Here is a 19398-nt window from a genome sequence, read left to right as displayed (position 1 = left end):
CTGTCACAAATATGTTAATTGTTGCAATCTGTGGCGACGAAAATTTACGTGACGTATGTCCGAGATGTGTGTCCTGATTAAACGCCTCTGTTTCTGCACATAATGTCCACGATAACATCGGTTTAGAAAGTGTGCCGATGCGATACGAAGGAGGTTTTTGGACACCAGGGGAGTTTACGCTGGAAAACGATCGATTCCGTCCACCAGCCGGTCAAAGCGCCTCCAATTAACCTTTCGAAAACAGCGATATTTATCGCAGCTATTAACCCAAAAGTGCGAAAATAAAAAAGTAAAAGTTTTCCATAAACATCTGTTTTTCCATTATTTTAAATGTGAGCGCGTCCTTCGGGGTTTCGTCACCGGCATTGTCATTTAAATTTCCTGGAGTGCTTAACGCTGTTTCAGGCTGTAAGCCGGTGTAAGTGTGATGAAGCCGAGGCGAGGGAATTTATCTGGTTTGAATTCATAAAAAGATGCCACACCTATGGCTTTTTTCAGTCGCCGGCCGATTTTTGCAGAATTTTAAACGAAAACATTAACATACCTGCACCACTGTCACGCTAACAACAATTCCGTGTAATTAGTTTCGATTTCAACGTAAAAGTGCTATTTTGGAGCACTTTCCAAATTCCGGCGAGGTTTCAATGGTCCATTGAAAGGAAAAATGAGGGTTTTTTTGGCGGAGAGGAGGGCGTGTTCGAACGAAAGGAAAAACGTGTCGAGTTAATGAAAAATCGTAACTAGATGGTGAGAGGCAGCAAGTTTTTTTTTGGAAAATTTTACACGATGTGTAGAACCAATTTTGTCTCTTTCTCCTTTCTGGTTAAAATGTGATCATGACAAGTGTCTTATTTTTCGTCAGCTATTGTTGCTTAGGTGACGCTAATCACGTCATCGAATTTTATAAGCTGACGTTATCACCGCCCATGCGTAATCCTCCCTCATTCTTATTCAAATGTGTAACGAATTTTAATATTTTAGTTAGCATTTTTTTGCCATTCCGTTTAACACATTCTACTTAGTATTCTTCTAGCTCCTAATGCTAAAATTTTTATGGTCTCTTTCTCATTTCATTACTTTTCGAGTTGCAATTTTTCGTTTCGGTTTTTGGAGTCGTTATCAGTGTCGGTGTCGGTGTCGGTAATAAAATGTGTTCGTTTGACTGTTCCAACGACTAAATTAGGTACAATTTTGTTAAATTAAATTTAATTCTGCGTTTATTTGCCTTCTTTTTTCAACGATAAAATTTTTCAATTTTTGGATTTTTCAATTTTTCGGTTTTTCAACTTTTAGAATTTTTGATTTGCAGTTTTTCTAGTTTTGATTTTAAATGTGTAATAATAATCACTTTTTCAATTTTACGATTTTAGAGCTTTTCCATTTATTCGATTTTTCAATTATCGATCTTCTAGTATTATAGTTTTTCGACTTTAGAGTGTTTAGATTTTCCAATTTTTCGATTCGATTCGTTTTTCCTTTCCAATTTTTCGTATCTTTTGCATTTTTCCCATTTTTTTAGCTTTCGATTTTTAATGTCTCGAATAAAAAAAAATGGAAACATTGCAAAATCGTAAAAAAGGAAAAATAGAAAAATCGAAGTGTAAAATCGTAAAAACCATCGAAATATTGAAAATTAAGGAAAGCGGAAAATCGAAGAATTGAGAAATCCAACAAAATGTAAAATTGTAATATTTAGAAAATAGAGGAATTGAAAAAGCGATAAATTATAAATAAAATCGAAAGAAACATTAAAAAAAATTATGGAAATGAAAAGGGAAAAACTGTGATATAAAATTAAGAAAATGAAAATTAAAAAATCGTGAAAATGGAAAATAAAAATCAAGTGTGGCCTAAATGAAATTAAATTTTCATATACACAGTGTTCATAAAAAATATTACAATTTTCAAATGTCGATATTCCAGTTTTTTCAAATAAAAATCCCTACTGCACTTTATTTTAGTTTTTATTTTCTATGCTTTTGTTATTTATCCTTCTACGAAATATGGTAACACAGATTTTAAAATATTTCTAGTACCTATTTCAAATTTCAAGAAAATTGATACAACGTGTCAACGTCTCATCGGAATTTGAAAAGTAAACACTAGTTATAAAAGACTAATGAGAATATGTAAAAATATATAGGGTGTTTCAAAAAACTAATTTGTGTGTTACGCCTTAGAAACAGAACATTTTGTAGGTATAGCTAAAAATAATTTTAGAGCATATTAGTCCTTAAAGAATCGTACAAATTTGGTCTTTGGATTTTTTTATACCTCTAATATTAAGAAGAAATCGAGGACCGTACGCTTAGTGACTCACCCTGTATATGTCTCCACTAAATAGTTCCTGACGCAACAAAAAATATATAAAGTAATCTTACTTGAAACATTATGTACTCAGTTTAATAACCCACTTCTACTTTTCTTTTTAGAATCAAATGTTGTAAACAGGAGCGAGGTAAGTTCGATCTAAATAACTTTCCGGTTTTTAATAGATATTATTTTTTTTAATATTAAATATCAAGAAACGACAAAAATGGTGACAATAAAAAGGGCTTCAAACAAACAACAATATAAAAGAAAAACCAGAAAGCAAAACATAAGCGAAACAAAATGTGATAAAGGAGAGGCAAAAACAATGCGCGAAAAAAGTGATAAAACTCAAACTGAAGAAACGGCAATAAAAAAAGCGCAAAAAGACAAAAAAGAAAAACTCCATCAAAAAGGCGACAAAAAGGCAGTGAAGAGAACAAAAAATGTCGAAGAAACGGGACGAAACAGGGCAACGAAAATGGAAAAAGAAGCGAAGGAAAAGGTGAAAAAAGAGACAAAAACGGTGGGACAAAAATATGAAAAAAATTGATGAAAAGAACGGCAAAAATGCGTCATATCAAAGGAGATAAAAAGGATAAAAAAGCGACGAAGAAAATGGGCAAAGAAAATAAAAAAAATAGATTAAATATAAGCGAAAGAAAAGGTAATAAAAAAGTGCCAAGAAAACTCGATACATGAAAACGACAAAAAAAACATAAAATAAAGGGGAGAAACACAAGGAAAAGAGAAAAAAATGGGAATGAAAATGCATTAAAAAAAAAGATTAAACAAAAAAGGCGGTAAAAAGACAAGAAAATGACGAAGAAGGGGGTCAAAACAGGGCAGCAAAAATGGGAAGGAAAAAGTGAAAAAAGAGACAAAAAACGGTGGGACGAGAATATCATCAAAAGGGGCCACAAAAATACAGAAAAATGGCAAAAATGCGTCATAAACTAAGGAGATTAAAAGGACAGAAAAAACAGGGATAAAAGGGGCAAAAAAATCGAAAAAAAAAAAACGATTAAAAAGGAGCTAAAGAAAAAGTGATTAAAATGTGGCAAAAAAACTCGATACATGAAAACGACAAAAACACAAGAAAAAAGAGAAGAACTACCAAAAAACGTAAAAAACGAAACAAAAACCCATTAAAAAATTCAGAAAAATAGAAAAGGGGGAAAACACAAGGAAAACAGAAAAAATGGGAGTGAAAACGCATTAACAAAAAGATGACAACAAAAAGGCGGTAAAAAGGACAAGAAAATGATGAAAAAAGGGGATAAAAAGGTAAAAAAAAAAGTAAAAAGAAACGAAGGAAAAGGTGAAAAAGAGAAAGGAAATTAAAACGACAAAAAAGCGACGGAGAAAAGGGGCAAAAAATTGAAAAAAAAAACGATTAAAAAGAAGCTAAAGAAAAGGTGATAAAAAAGTGGCAAGAAAAACTCGATACATGAAAACGACAAACAACACAAGGAAAAAGAGAAAAACTACCAAAAAAACGTAAAAAACGAAACGAAAACCGATTAAAAAAAATCACAAAAATAAAAAGTGGGGGAAAACAAGGAAAAGAGAAAAAATGGGAGCGAAAACGCATTAAAAAAAAATTACAACAAATAAGGTGGTAAAAAGGACAAGAAAATGAGGAAAAACGGGGACAAAAAGGTAAAAAAAAAATGTAAAAAGAAACAAAGGAAAAGGTGAAAAAGAAATAAACGAAGAAAATTAAAACGACAAAAAAGCGACGGTGAAAAGGGGCAAAAAAATAAAAAAAAAACGATTACAAAGAAGTTAAAGAAAAGGTGATAAAAAGTGGTCAGGTCAGGTCAGGTCAGGTCAGGTCAGGTCAGGTCAGGTCAGGTCAAAAACGTAAAAAACGAAACGAAAACCGATTAAAAAAAATCACAAAAATAAAAAGTGGGGGAAAACAAGGAAAAGAGAAAAAATGGGAGCGAAAACGCATTAAAAAAAAATTACAACAAATAAGGTGGTAAAAAGGACAAGAAAATGAGGAAAAACGGGGACAAAAAGGTAAAAAAAAAATGTAAAAAGAAACAAAGGAAAAGGTGAAAAAGAAATAAACGAAGAAAATTTAAACGACAAAAAAGCGACGGTGAAAAGGGGCAAAAAAATAAAAAAAAACGATTACAAAGAAGCTAAAGAAAAGGTGATAAAAAGTGGTCAGAAAAACTCGATACATAAAGACGACAAAAAACACAAAAAAAAGAGAAAAATTATCAAAAAAACGTAAAAAACTAAACAAAAACCCACTAAAAAATTCACAAAAATAAAAAAAGGGGGAGGGAAACACAAGGAAAAGAGAAAAAAACTGGGAATGAAAATGCATTAAAAAAAAAGATGACACAAAAAAGGCGGTAAAAAAGGAGGAGAAAATGACGAGGACAGGGGACAAAAAGGCAAAAAAAAAATGTAAAAAGAAGCGAATGAAAAGGAATATCATAAAAATATAAGAAAAATGGATGAAAAGAACGGCAAAAATGTGTCATATCAGAGGAGTTCAAAAGGACAAAATAGCGACAAAGAAAATGGGCAAAAAACTCAAAAATATACGAAAATATAAGCGAAATAAAAGGTGATAAAAAAGTGGCAAGTAATCTCGATATATGAAAACAACAAAAAATACAAGAAAAAAAGAGAAAAACTACCAGAAAACGTAGAAAAAGAAACAAAAACGCAATAAAGGGGAGAAAACACAAGGAAAAGAGAAAAATGGGAATGAAAACGGATTAAAAAAAGGCGTAAAAGGACAAGAAAATGACGAAGATAAAAAGGCAAAAAAAAACGAAAAAAACAACACCAAAAGGAAGCGAAGGCAATAATAAGGCGATAAAAGTTAAGAAAAATTGGTGTAAAGTTGTTTCGACAGAACTTCCCTCGCTCCTGAACCAATGATAATTTACACGTAAAACTCATATTTTGCACATTTTGGGTAGAATTTATTCGGCAAAATTTTGCGATGACGACTTGGGCGGAATAAACACATAGATTTTGATTACCAATTTACCATGCTTAAATAACTTAAAAAAAAAAATTGACTGATGTATTAATTTTTCTGAGTGACCTTATATAAGCAAATCTAAAAACTGAGGTTCTTAATTTGATCAATAATCCGACAAATCCAGCTCTTTAAAAAATGATAAAATTTGATTTTAGGATTTTCGTTTTGTGATAACCGCTGTAAAATAAAAACCAGAGGCAACCCTTGTCCTTCAGCACTAGGAACTAGGAATCTGAAGCTTAATTGTTTATTTATGTTTATACATCGAAAGAATGTCACGTAGAAATTAGTTTGATTTGAATGGCTTTGTGTTCTTAAAGCAGAAGACTAAAATTATTAATTAAACCACAATCGAACATTTTTCTTTTCTATGAGAACTCCGCCGTCTAGTTTTATTTAATATTTAAACACATTATTCCTCAAGTGAAAAACCAACACACTTAAAAATAACAAAAAAGTCAAAATGCGTTCAATTTTCAAGTTCCTCTGACAACATTAAATTCAATCGTGGGTGTTAATAGATCTTGTCCTTTTAACAAATAAATACAAACAAGTTCTGCAGCTAATTAAGCAATTTATTTACAATCTAGTCAATTATTTCCTGGAATGCAAAACGATAACGCAAAGCAAATTTTATTTTTAAAATTGCCAAAATAGTTCAAGTTCGAACTGTAATTATTCTTATTCCGCCTCGGTTTCTCCCTCATGCCAGTTATTTCGCTCAAACAGTTCTAAAATACTTTCTATTAGCGATAGGAGGTGTGTTTAATAATTTACCAGCCTTATTTATACGAGTCAGTTTCTACATATTTCCACGTTTGAATAAGCGATGAGCAGGGTGCTGTGGCGGCGGTGTTGCCACAGGGAGCCGGACGCGGGATCACCCGAACAATATCATCCTCTGTGTATATTCCGCAACTATTGATTTCTTACCGATTTGTTGCACCCAGCACACTCTGACGCTTTCATCTAAACTGAGTGCGTTCGTCAAAGTTTGCCAACAAGGTAGCAACCGCAGAAACGTCCTTTGTTCCATCTACTTGTAAGGCGAAGTTTTTTGTTCTAAATCCGTACGGACTGATATTAATTTTCTCACGTCTATCTGCGTGCTTGTAATAACATCAGGCTAATCTTGTACGCGTTTTTATCAAAATGTATGAATAATTCAATCTCGCACCTTCGGAAAAATTATCAGACCACGTTGTAGATTTTCTCTCGATTTTCGCGCACGCACTTTTTTCGCTTAATCGCCGATTTCCTTTCCATCTCCGCAAAAACAAAAGTTTTCCACTTTTTCCATTTTCTCATTGACACTCTCTCGAAAAAAACGCGATCTTGAGTGTGTCAGTCGTAGAAAACGCGTTTCCACACTCTCAGCTCAAGAAATCGCTAATAAGCCATAGCTGCATTAATCTCGGGATTACCTCAACAAAGCCGACAAAACAATGGACATTGTTATCATGTGACCCAGGTCAGTACTGAAAAAGTCGGCCGATTTAACGCTCGATCGCAAACGTGTGAAAAGCGGAGTCCATCTCTGGCTAACGGGACGGATAAAGCTGTCATTACGTTCTTTGGTGCACGTCCATCGTGATCTTTGCACCGCCAATTAAACGAGGTTTCAATATTAATGGCGCGGATAATCGGGATTACGTAATACTCTAATTAAAAATAATTACTGCGAACACCGGTGCGGCATTTTTGAGAGGCTGGTCATAATTCGGGATTGCGAAAATGATAAGCTTTGTGTTTTTAATGGGGCGACGGTGCAACCGAATTTGCATTGTTGATAGGAACTATAATAACCGGGTTGCTGTCCATTATTGAGTTCAAGGAGAGTTCATTTTCGCTTAAGAGCTATGTAAATGGAGCGGTAGTTTTTTCTGCATCCGTATTGGCTAATTTGAATGCGAAATTGGAGTCCGCGATGTAGGAAAGTCTGGTTGGGTAGTTGAAATGTCCCGCCGTAGGGTGTTTTTGTTTTCCCGGTCGCTGATTGGACAGGGAGTGTTTCATCCCGTGCCGATTGGATAGCGAAATGTTTCACACGCTTTTCCCGAGCGTTCATTGGATAGCGGGGCAAGGTGAGAATAAACGCCAAAAAAAGAATCTAAACAAAAATAAAAAAAAACCTGACGAAAAAAATGCACCAAAAAAACGACCAAAAAAACGAAAAGAAAATGAAACAAATATGTCATTAAAAAAACAGCAAAAAAGTCGTTTTTTTGTCTAAGAAATTACGAAAAATAGATTTCAAATAGAAAACAATAAAGGAATCGAAGAAAATGAAATTAAAAAATTTCCAAAAAAAAACACAAAAAATCCTTTAAAAAAAGGCACAAAAACACAAAAAAAGAAGAAAAGAGACAAAGAAAACTATTAAAAAACGAAAGAATAGGTGATCGAAAAAAAGACAGAAAAAACTCGATAAAAACCAAGAAAAAAAAACCAAGGCATAAAAGAGGAGGAAAAAAGGCGGCAAAAATAGCGATAAAAAAAGACTAAATAGGGAAAGGGGAAAAAGCAAAAAAAAAGCAAGCGGAAGAAAAAATGATAAAAATGGGGCAAAAAAAAACTGTAAAAAAGACCATAAATAAACGGTGATAAAGAAACAAGAAAAAGAGATAAAAAATGTATCATAAAAAATCAGCAAAAAAAAGGTGAATAAAACGAAATTTAGAATTTAGAATTTAATTTAAAATTAGACAGACAATAAACAACAACATAAGACAATAAAACAAACACAAAAAAAACGGAGATAAGAAGGCGATAAAAAAAGCCAAAAAATTTCGGAAAAAAATCCGATAAAAAAGGCAAAAAATAATATATATTGATAAATAAAACAGGAAAAAATGCTACATCAGAAACGATAAGAAAGGTGACAATAAAAAAGGCGATAAAAACAATCATATAAAAACGAAACAAAACAATCAAAACAAAAACGAAAAAAACGAAAGTAAATATCATAAAGAGGCTAAAAAAAAGGCCCCAAAAAAGCGGACAAAAAACATGACAAGAACTAGAAACAAAAATTTACAATCAAAAATAGGCAGCAAAAAAGTCCTTTTTTTTGTCCAAGAAACTACGAAAAATAGATGGTAAACAAAACACAAAAATCATAAAAAAGGAAAGGAAATGCAATAAAACAGAAGCAAAAATCGCCAATAAAAGCCACAAAAAATCCCTTTAAAAGGGCCACAAATATACAAAGAAAAAAGACAAAAAAACTTAAAAAACGAAAGAATAGGTGATCAAAAAAACATACAGAAAAACTCGATAAAAACCAAAAAAAATAAGAAACAAAAGAACCGGAAAAAAAGGCGAGAAAAAAGACAAAAAAAGGGAAAGAACAAAAAGCAAACAAAAATAGTGCAAGAAAAAAATCACAAAAAAAACATAAAAAATTACCATTAAGAAACAAAAAAAAAACGCAAAAAAATTACAATTAAAAAACGACTAAGAATAGAAAAAAATGATAAAAAAGGGACGAAAGAAAAGATGACAAAAAAAGAAGCGAAAAAACTAGACTATAATTAAGAACAAAAGGCGACAAAAAAACGACGACTAGAATAAGGCGATAAAAAGAGGTGAAAAAAATTCGGAAAAAATGCGATAAAAAGGGCAAAAAATCGACTAAATAAAACACGATAAATAAAAAAAGGGCACAAACAAAAACAGCGATATAAAAAAGGATACAAAAAAAGCAAAACAGAAGCAAAAAAAATTGCAAAAGTAGATATACTAAAGTAGGGGAAAAAACATCAAAAAAAGCAGCAAAAAAAGTCCTTTTTGTCAAACAAACTTCGAAAAATAGACGACAAACAAAACACAAAAAGCAGTAAAAAAAAATTAAAGAAAACACATTAAAAAAAACAAAAAATCTCCAATGAAGGCCACAAAAATCCCTTTAAAAGGGTAACAAAAACACAAAAAAAAAGAAAAAAGACAAAGACAACTATTAAAAAACGAATGAATAAGTGATCAAAGGACAGAAAAAACTCGATAAAAACCAAGAAAAATAAGAATAGAAGGCAGAATAAGGTAAAAGGGAAAATAGCAAAAAAAAAACAAGCGGAAGAAAGGATGACAAAAACAGGCAAAAAAAACTAAGTATAGAGAAACACCATAAAGAAATGGAGACAAAAAGAAAGAAAAAAGAGACAAAAAACAGCAAAAAAATGTAATAAAAAAAGTCAGCCAAAAAAAGGCGATTAAAAAGATAAACAACGACTAAGAAAAGAGAAAAAAAGATAAAAAAGACGGCAAAAAGAAACCACAAAAACTAGTCAATAAACAACATAAAATACGATAAACAAAAGACAAAAAAAGCAACAAGACGGAGGCGGTAAAAAGGTGCTAAAAAATTTTGGAAAAAATGCAATAAAAATGGCATAAAATTGACTCAATAAAGCAGACAAAAATGCTACATGAGAAATGACAAGAAAGGTGACATTAAAAAAGACGAAAAAAAACGACACACAAAGATTGAAAAAAAGCGAAAAAAGATATCATAAAGAAGAGGCTAAAAAAACTCGACGAAAAAAAGGGGCCAAAAAATCGGACAAAGAAACGACAAGAAAAAGAGATAAAAAAATCCGACTAAAAAAAATTTAGAAAAAAAGGCGGCAAAAAAGTCCTTTTGTGAAAAATAGACTACAAACACAACACAAAAAACAATAAAAAAATTAAAGAAAATGCAATAAAAAAGAAGTAAAAAAAATCGCCAAAAAAGGCTACAAAAAAAATCCCTTTGAAAAGGCAACAAAATAAAAAAGAGACAAGGCAAAGAAAACTATTAAAAAACGAAAAAATAAGTGATCAAAAAAGACACAAAAAAAACTTGATAAAAACCAAAGAAAATTAGACATAAGGCGATAAAACAGGAACAAAACAAGTGGAAAAAAGATGAGAAAAAAGGGGGCAAAAAAACTATAAAAATGTTTAAGAAATGGGGACAAAAAAAAACAGAAAAAGACACAAAAAACGCAAAAAAGTGTGATTCAAAAATCCGCGAAAAGGCGATTAAAAAAGGACTAAAAAACGACTAAGAAAAAAAATCTAAAAAAGGGACGGAAGGAAAGATAACAAAAAGAAGCCAAAAAAAACTAGACCATAAATAATAACAAAAGACCATAAAAAAACGACAAAAAACGGCGACAAAAAATAAGGCGATAAAAAAGATGCCAAACAATTTCGGAAAATAATGCGATAAAAAAGGCACAAAATTGACTAAATAAAACACGAAAAAATGCATAAGAAACGGCGAGAAAGGTGACAATAAAAAAGGCAACAAAAAACAACGATATAAAAAATACCTAAAAAAAGCAAAACAAAAGCAGAAAAAACGAAAGAAGATATCACAAAGAAGAGGCCAAAAAAACGCGATATAAAAAGAGAAAAAAAAAAACAATGCGCGAAAAAATGATAAAATTAAAATAGGAAAAAAGGCAATAAAAAAGAGGCAAACAAAATCGACAAAGAAAGGCCACATAAAAAGGGGGACAAAAAAGGCAATGAAATGAAGAAATGCCGGAGAAAAGGGATAAAACAAAAATGGAAAAATAAGGGAAGGAAAAGATGAAAAAATTATACAAAAAATGGTGGAATTAAAAAAATCATAAAAAAGGGACACAAGAATATAAAAAATAGATGAAAAGAAGGCAAAAAAGCGTCATGAACAAAGAAGATAAAAAAGCGACGAAGGAAAGGGTTAAAAATTTTGAAAAAAACGGTCAAAAGAAGCGAAAGAAAGGGTGATAAAAAGAGATAAGAAGAACTCGATACATGAAAACGACAAAAAACTCAAGAAAAAGAAAAAAAAAACGTAAAGAAGGAAATAAAAACTTATCAAAAAAGGGGAAAAAGATAAGGAAAAGAGAAAAAATGACAATGAAATCGTCAATAACAAAAGATGACAACAAAAAAGACAGTAAAATAAGAGAAAAAACAATAACAAACAAGAAGCGAAAGAACACAGGCAAAAAAACTGCGAATAAACCAAAAACGGAGGCTAAATAAGGCGATAAAAATAAGCATTATAAAAGTTAAGACAAAATGCAATGAAAAAAAGATAAAAAAGTGGCCAAGGAAAAGTACAAACAAAAGCAAAAAAAGATTAAAAAAGGTGACGACAAAAAGGCGACAAAACAACGATGAAGAAACGGTGACAAGAATAAGGCGAAAAAAATACACTAAAAAAGAGCAAAAATTTGACAGGTAGAGACATACAAGAAACAAAAAAGACGAGAAAAATGCTGCAAAATGTGGCAGTAAAGAGGGGATAAAAAAGCAGACAAAAAAGAAAAGAAAGAAAGTGACAAAAAAAGACGAAAAAAGCGAAAGCAAAATAATGGGATGAGAAATAATTCAGAAAACTCAGCAACAAATAGGCGGCAAAAGACAAAAGCGCGAAAAAATGATGAAACAATAACAAAAAGAAAAGACAGTGAAAAGACGCCAAGAAAATCGATAGAAAAAAAGACCGAAAGAAATATTCCATAAAAGAGGCCACAAAAAAATTGCAGAAACAGATATGAAAGGGATAGCAGAAAAAGCATAATAAAAAAGGCGATAAAAAAAGATTTAAAAAAAAGTCGAAAAACAAGACGTAAGAAAGGGTAATGAGTAGAGGTGACAAAAAAACTAAAAAATGCGACAAAAGAAGCGACAAAGAAGGACAAAAAGAAAAAGATGACAAATAAAGGAAGCAAAATATCGACAAGAAAGACACAAAAAAAGCTACAAAAAAACATAAGAAGCGACTAAAACTAGGGAAAAAGAGTAGATAAGTAATGAAAGGACCACAAGGTTATAAAAATAACATAATGGGGATCTAAAAGGCACTACAAAAAGAAGAGTTTTTTGTAATTGTAATAAGTATTTGACAATTAGATTTTTATTTCGAACTTTTGAGGAAAACTTAGTTTACGTTGGCTAAATTAAAAGCAATGATTTCTTGCAGAGAGGAGGTAAAAATAAGACCATGTGCACAAATGTTCTTGCATAAACAACGTTTCAATGTTTCACGTTCTATATTAATATAAAAAAAAATTGAATATTAAAATTTTGAGTTGTAGTTATGTTACGATGAATAATTTAGCTATTTTGAACTTCAACAAACAATTTTTTTTTAATTAATTCATCGTAGTATAATCGATTTTATGTTTATTTCCCCGGCTCGTGCTAACTTTTGTCCAAATATTTTTGTCTCCGTCCCCCCGGCGGCGGCGACCGTGCTCCGTCCGTTCCCACGTCCCGCTTGGTCAAGCGCTTCAATTTCGCTTTTGCTGTAGGTCAAACTCGCCGAACGTCCTCCAGCTCGGCGGTCGTGGGGCCTCGATGCCTCATAAAGATGAATATTAAATACCAACAACGACGAAACAATGAGAGTCATTATTCCGAGATAGCATGCTAGAAATCTTGTAAGAAAGTCATAGGTCACAGTGCGATTTCTCTCCGTATACAGAGTAATTGCTCGAGCGATATGAGAAAAATGTCGTGCGACGTCTTATCCCCCCGGTTGCAAAATCGCTTATTACCGCACAAGTTCGCTAAAAGTGGAAAAAACGGGGCACTCGCAATAAGCGATCGACTCCTCCACACGTTTAGAAAGTAGGTTGAGGAGTTGATGGCGATTTCTTTGCAGATTTGTGCGATTTTTAATAGCGGCGATAAATAAGCTCGGCGCGCTGGACCCGAAGAGGCCATTAAGGCTGTGGCGGTGCTCTCACGCCGAGGTAGTCGCGGTTACGTTTTGACGAGATTAAATCGGGGAAGGAGATGTTCTCAAGGTGTGGCAGGGCTTGTAGACAGTTTTAGACCAGTTGTGAGGAGATAATATCCGAGAGCGGAGACTCTCACGACCTGGTGCTATTTGCAATTATTCTTGTTTTGTATCGGGAACGATGGAATTTGAAAAGTGCGATTTTGCTGCACGATGCGATTTGTCAGCTGTTTTCGACATCGTTGCTAAAGTTTTGGCTTTATATTAAAGATAATTGTTTAGCAAATCGCGTCAAGTTGGCCGCCGAAACGTTCACATAGGGTTCGTAATTTAATTACATATTAAATGATGACACATTCCCGGTGCTTTGTTCCGATACCGGTCGGAAATCCTGATCAGATGAAGAAATTTGGACTATTAAGTGTTGTTTTTGACATTTGTTGCACTTTATGAACAAATTTTATTTTGTCTTATAATCAATACGTTAATGATAAAATTAGATAATAGAAAAAAAATTGTTTGATGAAATTGTGACTTTCGACATTTGCTTTTAAGATTAACGGATATATTATAGACGAAACAGGAAAATTAAACTGTATTAAAAAATTAAATATTTAATTTGTTGTAAATGACTTGTATTAAACTGGATTTGTAAATTTTTAACACTCTGATTGGTTAAAATTTTAGTAGATCCATTAACAGGATTTACACTAATGGCAAAAAAGTGAACTCTAATTGTATATTTTTTAAATTTTTATCAGCAGACTAAACTTGTTTGGTTATAATGAGTACGTAACCAAGTGATTAAAGTAATAAAAAACGACAACACAACCGAAAAAAAAAATGCAAAAAAAGTAAGCAAAAAAGTGACAAAAAAGACGATTACAAAGGGACGATTAGAAAGCGAACAATAAGAAAAAAAACGACAAAAAACAGGAAAAAACTCACAAAAAAGCAAGAAAAAAATGCGGCACGAAACCGACAAAAGAAGCAACAAAAAAGGCCAAAAGAACAAGCAAAAAAAGACGTTTAAAAGAGGACCAAAAATGGCGACAAAAAACATCAATACGAAAAAAGAACCACAAAAATAAAACAAGCCAAAAAAGTAAAAAAAGATGTGAGAAAGAAGAGTCTAAAAAATTTTGAAAAATGCGTGACATAAAAGAAGCCAAAAAACAATGCGCGAGAAAAATGATAAAACTAGAAATTAAGAAAATCAATAAAAAGGAGGCCAACAAAATTGACAAAAAGGCCACAAAAAAAGGCAAACATGGAAACAGAAGCGAAGGAAAAGGGTAAAGAGAGACAAGAAACAGTGGGATAAAAATATTAAGTATGGAAAAAAAGGGGACAGAAAAACATGAGAAAAATAGATGAAAAGTACGCCATAAACAAAGGAGTAAAAAAAGGACAAAAAGCGAAGAAGAAAAAGTGAAGAAAGGAAAAGGTGATAAAAAGAGGCAAGAAAAACCCGATACATGAAATAGACAAAAAAAACACAAGAAAAAACAAAAAAAGCGACAAAAAAACGAGATAAAAAGGCTGAAAGGAAAAGCAAAAAAAAACGTTTAAAAATGGACCAAAAAATGACACAACAAAGGTAAAAAACTATTAAAAAAGCTACAAAAAAGGTCAGCTGAAAAAAAGGTACACAAAAAACCCGACAAAAATAAAGACGGTAAAAATTGACAGAAAAAGGCCAACAAAAGCGACAAAAAACAGACATAAAAAGACTCCAACAAATAAAAAAGAAAAAGGAAAGTAAATAAAAGCAACAAAGAAAGAAAACAGAAATTACATAAAAAGTTCACAAAAATTGAAAAAAAAGGAAGTAAAAAGGGCAACAAAAAATGACAAAAATAGCTACAAAAAGTTACAAAAACTGGGACAAATAAAAAAAGCTTAAAAAACGACTAAAAATAAAGTAAAAAAATCGACAGAAAAATCAACAAAACGAGCGACAAAAAAGAAATGAAAAAGGTAACAGAAAAGAGACAAAAAAAGAGAAGACAAAAAAAAGAAAAAAGAAGGCAAAAAACTTGATTTAAAAAATATCGTCAAGAAATCTGATGAAAAGGGACCAAGAGAAAAGGGATAAAAAAAACGATAACAAAATGGATCGTATAAAAGGCGGTAAGAAGAAAAAGAAGAATAAAAAAGTGACCAAAAGAATAAAAAAAATCAAACAAAAAGGCGACGAAAAATTATGAAAGAAAAAGGAAAGTAAATAAAAGCAACAAAGAAAGATCAAAAAGAAGTTACGATAAAAAGTTCACAAAAAATTGAAAAAGAAATCGATGAAAGAAACGACAAAAAAGAAGGTAAAAAAGTGCAACAAAAGCGACAAAAAAATGACAAAAATATCTACAAGAAGCTACAAAAACTGCGACAAAGAAAAAAAACTTAAAAGAGACGAATAAAATTAGCGTAAAAACTCCGATAAAAAAATCAACAAAACGAGCGACAAAAAAGTAAAAGGAAGAAAAAAGAGGACAAGAAACATGACGGAGAAAATAACGTCAAGATATCTGATAAAAAATGGGAGTAAAAAAACGACAACGAAAGTGGCTCATAATAGAAGGCACTAAGAAGAAAGAGACGAATAAAAACGCGACAAAAAAGATCAAAAAAAGTTACAGAAAAACTCAAGAAATATCGCCAAAAAACGACAAGAAATCGACAAGAAGAATGGAAAAAGGAGAATAAAAAACTAGCACAAAGAAATTCGACAAAAAAAAACAAAAAAAATCGACCAAAAAAATTAAAAAGTGAAAATAAAGTGAACCAAAAAAACCAAAGAAGAACAAGAAAAGTGGAACAAAAAAAGGCGAAAAAAAACGATAAAAAAAACAAAAAATCACATAGAACCTAAAAAAGTTACGCATGAGAAACCCTAGAAAAAATTCGATAAAAACCACAAAAGGGGCGACAAAAAGGAGCAAAAAATAAGCGATAAAAAATACATAAATATCTTTGTATAAATAAGCTACAAAAATTTGTAAAAAGACAGTTGAAAAAAAAGCAACTAAAAAATAGCTATATAAAACGATTAAAAAAACATCACAAAAAAATTTGATAAAATAAGAAAAAAAAAACGACAACAAAAGAGGCGAAGAAAAAAATAAAAAAGTGGAAAATGATGACTAACAGCCGACAAAGAAACGACAAATAAAAATCAGAAAAGGTGGGACATACAAAAACGGCCAAAAAAAGTAGAAAAAAAGCAACAAAAAAAGTCAAACAAAAAACCTAAAAAAATGCGATATAGTTTCAACAAGAAAGATGGAAAAAAATTCGCAAATTGAAAAATCAAAAAATCGAGAACTAAAGAAATCAAAAAATCGAAAAGTAAAAAAAAATAAAATTAAAACAGAACAATGGAACTGAAACTTTGAGAAATCGAAAACTAAAAAAATTGGAAAAGTCCTAAAAAATGAGGAATGCAAAAATCGAAAAAACGAAAAATCAAAATTTGAAAGGTAGGAACATTGAAAATTCGAGTACTGAAAAGTCGAGAAATTGAAAAACCCAAATCTAAAATCATCCAGAAAATAAAATATGTAGTCCTAAATTGAAAAATTGAAAAATTGTAACTTAACAAAAATCGAAAAATTGGAAAATGAAAATGTCGAAATAGCGGAAATCTAAAGCTGAAAAGTCGAGAAGTCGAAAAAAAAGTGAAAAATCGAAAATTTAGAATGCCAATATCGAAAAATTTAAGGATTGAAGAATCGAAAACTGAAAAATTGTAAACTGAAATATCGGAAAATAGAGAAATCGAAAGAAAAAAAAAATTGCAGAATCGAAAAATTTAAAAATCGGGATATTGAAAATTTCAAACCTGAAATGACGGAAAATTGGGGAAAATCGAAAAATTGAAAACCGAAAAGGAAAAAAGAAAAAAATTGAAAAATGAAGCATGGGAAATCGAAACATCAAAAGATCGAGAAATCAAAAAGTCGAAAATTTGAAAAATTGAAAAATTCAACAATCTAAAATCATCGAGAAAATAAAATATGTAATACTAAATTGAAAAATTAAAATTCAAAAAATTGGAAAATCAAATCAAAAAACTAGAAAATTGAAAATCTGAAAATCGAAAAATCCAAAAATTAGAAAATCAAAATATCGAAAAATCGAAAAATCTGAAGTTGAAAATTCGAGAAGTCGAAAAATCGAGAAATCGAAAAGTGAAAAATCAAAAAATCTAAAATTTACAACGCCAATATTGAAAAGTCGAAAAATGTAAGGATTGAAGAATCGAAAAATTGATAAATCGTAAAACTGAAATATCGGAAAATAGAGAAATCAAAAGATGAAAAAATCGAAAAATTGCAGAATCGAAAAATTGAAAAATCAAAAAATTGAAAAATTCGTAAATTCAAATAACGAAAAGTTGGGGGAAATCGAAAAATTGAAACTCGAGAAGGAAAAAAGGATAAAGTCGAAAAATTGAAAAATCCAAAAATCTAAAATCATCGAGAAAATGAAATCATGTAATTCTAAATTGAAATATTAAAATTCGAAAAACTGAAAAATTTAAACTTCCATAATCACAAAATTGGAAAATCAAAACATCGCAAAACTGAAAAATCCAAAAATTGGAAAATCAAAATATCGAAAAATCGAAAAATCTAAAGTTGAAAAGCCGAAAAGTCGGAAAATCGAAAAGTGAAAAATCAAAAAATTTAAAATTTAGAACGCCAATATTGAAAAATCGAAAAATTTAAGGACTGAAGAATCGAAAAACTGATAAATCGTAAAACTGACATAACGGAAAATAGAAATCAAAAGATAAAAAATCAAGAAATTGCAGAATCGAAAAATTGAAAAATCAAAAAAATTAAACATTCCAAAATTGAATGACGAAAAATTGGGGGAAATCGAAAAATTGAAAATTGAGAAGGAAAAAAGGAAAAAAATTGAAAAAATTGAAACATGGGGAAATCGAAACATCAAAAGATGGAGAAATCCAAAAGTCGAAAAATTGAAAAATCCAAAAATCTAAAATCATCGAGAAAATGAAATATGTAATCCTAAATTTAAAAATTAAAATTCGAAAAATTAAAAAATTTGAACATACAAAATCAAAAAATTGGAAAATCAAACATCGAAAAACTGAACAATTGAAATTCTGAAAATCGAAAAATCCAAAATTTGGAAAATCAAAATATTTCAATAGCGAAAAATCTAAAGTTGAAAATTCGGGTACTGAAAATCGAAAACTAGAGCAATTAAAAGATCGAGAAATCAAAAAGTCGAGAAATTGAAAAACCCAAAAATCTAAAATCATCCAGAAAATAAAATATGTAGTCCTAAATTGAAAAATTAAATTTGGAAAAATTGAAAAATTGAAACTTAACAAAATTCGAAAAATTGGAAAATCAAAATGTCGAAATAGCGAAAATCTAAAGTTGAAAAGTCGAGAAGTCGAAAAAAAAGTGAAAAATCGAAAAATCGAAAATTTAGAATGCCAATATCGAAAAATTTAAGGATTGAAGCATCGAAAACTGAAAAATTGTAAACTGAAATATTGGAAAATAGAGAAATCGAAAGAAAAAATAAATAAATTGTAGAATCGAAAAATTGAAAAATCGAGAAATTGAAAAATTCCAAAACCGAAATGACGAAAAATTGGGGAAAATCGAAAAATTGAAAAATGTAAAATCATCGAAAAACTGAAGAATTGAAAATCTGAAAATCGAAAAATCCAAAAATTGGAAAACCAAAATATCGAAAAATCGAAAAATCTGAAGTTGAAAAGCCGAAAATTCGAAAAGTCGAAAAGTGAAAAATCAAAAAATTTAAAATTTAGAACGCCAATATTGAAAAATCGAAAAATTTAAGGACTGAAGAATCGAAAAACTGATAAATCGTAAAACTGACATAACGGAAAATAGAAATCAAAAGCTAAAAAATCAAGAAATTGCAGAAGCGAAAAATTGAAAAATCAAATAAATTAAACATTCCAAAATTGAATGACGAAAAATTGGGGGAAATCGAAAAATTGAAAATTGAGAAGGAAAAAAGGAAAAAAATTGAAAAAACTGAAACATGGGGAAATCGAAACATTAAAAGATGGAGAAATCGAAAAGTCGAAAAATTGAAAAATCCAAAAATCTAAAATCATCGAGAAAATGAAATATGTAATCCTAAATTTAAAAATTAAAATTCGGAAAATTAAAAAATTTGAACATACAAAATCAAAAAATTGGAAAATCAAAACATCGAAAAACTGAACAATTGAAAATAAATAAATAAAATCTGAAAATCGAAAAATCCAAAACTTGAAAAATCAAAATATCTCAATAGCAAAAAATCTATTGAAAAGTTGAGAAATCGAAAAACA

The 19398-nt window shown here is 30.6% G+C and overlaps 1 protein-coding gene across 3 annotated transcripts in view; it reads right to left on the bottom strand.

The window, feature by feature from the left end:
- LOC135137017 (probable serine/threonine-protein kinase nek3) overlaps positions 1-19398 on the bottom strand; it is an 83393-nt gene that overhangs the window by 44965 nt on the left and 19030 nt on the right. The window lies entirely within an intron of this gene.

This window comes from Zophobas morio, unplaced genomic scaffold (assembly GCF_036711695.1).
Source record: "Zophobas morio isolate AGI-343-1 ecotype UQ-CSIRO unplaced genomic scaffold, CSIRO_AGI_Zmor_V1 ptg000028l, whole genome shotgun sequence".
Taxonomy (NCBI): domain Eukaryota; kingdom Metazoa; phylum Arthropoda; class Insecta; order Coleoptera; family Tenebrionidae; genus Zophobas; species Zophobas morio.
This window is presented reverse-complemented; position numbering and strand designations above follow the sequence as displayed.